This window comes from Loxodonta africana, chromosome 6 (genome assembly GCF_030014295.1).
Source record: "Loxodonta africana isolate mLoxAfr1 chromosome 6, mLoxAfr1.hap2, whole genome shotgun sequence".
NCBI classification, from domain to species: Eukaryota; Metazoa; Chordata; class Mammalia; order Proboscidea; family Elephantidae; genus Loxodonta; species Loxodonta africana.
This window is the reverse complement of record NC_087347.1, coordinates 21387031-21388574: the sequence shown is the minus strand read 5'-3', so window position 1 is coordinate 21388574 and position 1544 is coordinate 21387031. Positions and strand designations below refer to the sequence as shown.

At 39.0% G+C, this 1544-nt stretch overlaps 1 non-coding gene across 1 annotated transcript; it reads right to left on the bottom strand.

Annotated features, from left to right (window-relative positions):
• Positions 1-833: 833 nt before the first annotated feature.
• On the bottom strand, positions 834-960 carry LOC111749521 (small nucleolar RNA SNORA11). Its single transcript, XR_002784649.1, has one exon. It is a non-coding gene; the product is annotated as a small nucleolar RNA SNORA11 (small nucleolar RNA).
• Positions 961-1544: the final 584 nt, after the last annotated feature.

Genomic DNA, 1544 nt, shown 5'->3' with positions numbered 1-1544 from the left:
CCATGTCATAGCACGTATGAGAACTTCATGTCTATTTATGACTGAGTGGTATTCCATGGGATGTATATACATTTTCTTTATCCACTCTCGGCTATTGATGGGCACTTGGGGTGTTCCCACCTTTGGGCTGTTGTGAATAAAGCTGCTGTGAACATTGGTGCCCAAGTGTCTGCCGGCGTCCCTGCTTTCAAGCCTTTTGGGCATATACCTAGGAGTGGAATTGCTGGGTCATATAGTAATTCTGTTTAACTTTTTGAGGAACTGCCAAATTGTTTTACAATTATTAACAGTTCGCTATTTTCTATCTCCGCCTCCATGTATACATACGTGCACACTTCTTGCCGAAATGTTTGAAAATAACATCACTCCTCAGTGTTTCAGTAAGCGTTTTCCTACCTATCCACAATACCATTGTCACAGAAGAAAACTGTTGATGATTCTGTATCATCTAGTATATGATCAATATTCAAATTTCCCCAGTTACTCCAGAAATGGTTTTTGGGAAATTTTTTTTAGATCCAGGATAAACTCGAGGTACACGCAGTACTTCTGGTTGTTGTGTCCTTAGTCTCTTAAAACCACCTCTGCTTTTTCAGTTCCTGACACTGACTTTTTTGAAGCATCCAGGCCAGTGATGTTTAGAACGTCCCATACTCTGGCTTTGTCTGGTTGTTTCCTCATTTCAATCATTTTTTTTCCCTTGAAAAGAGAGGTTCATCCATGGCTCATGCATGGACTGGCAACCTCTCCAACTAAATGCTGCAGTTTTTCCTCCAATAGTGAGTCGTCTCCTACTGGCCCTACCCAGCAGCAACCTGGAGGTGCAGGAAGACCTGTGTGGGTGTTGTTCATAGGAAGGCCATGAGCTGTGTGCCCCTTGTCACAATGAGCCCAGATTCCTCTTGGGTGTGTTATAAACAGAGAAGCCACTCTTGAGGCCCCCTGCTCTGAGTACACCCACTTCCAGTTATTTTTAAAAGAAATAAACTATTGATATATGCAACAATTTGGATGTATCTCAAATGCATTATGCAAAGTTATAGAACACCGACTCAAGATTAGAACTTTCTAAAAAAGGCAAAACTATAGGGAAAGAAAAACGATCAGTTTTTGGCTAGGGGTAAGGGAAGTGATTAACTATCAGGGAAGGGCTAATTTCCAGGAAAGGGGAGTGACTAAAGTGGTCTGTAGTTGATTGTGGTGGTGATTCTGAACTGTCACTGTTCTTCAGAGCTACACACTAAAAAGAGTGAAATTTACTGTGCATAACTTATGCCTCAATTTTAAGAAATTTAGATATATATATACATGGAACTGCATTTCAAGTCTAAATTTAAATTTAAAACTTATGGTAAACATCAAGTGATTGCTTTTATTCAAGTAAAATAGAAATAAAATAAATTTTGATTAAAAAAACACACACATTCCTACAGTCGTTCCCTGAAGATGATTGTACAATGCTGTTGCTCATCTGGTACTTTCTTCATAAAAGATGAAAAGCAAAAAAGTCTCAACTCATCTTGTAAGTTTCTGGGTATATTTAA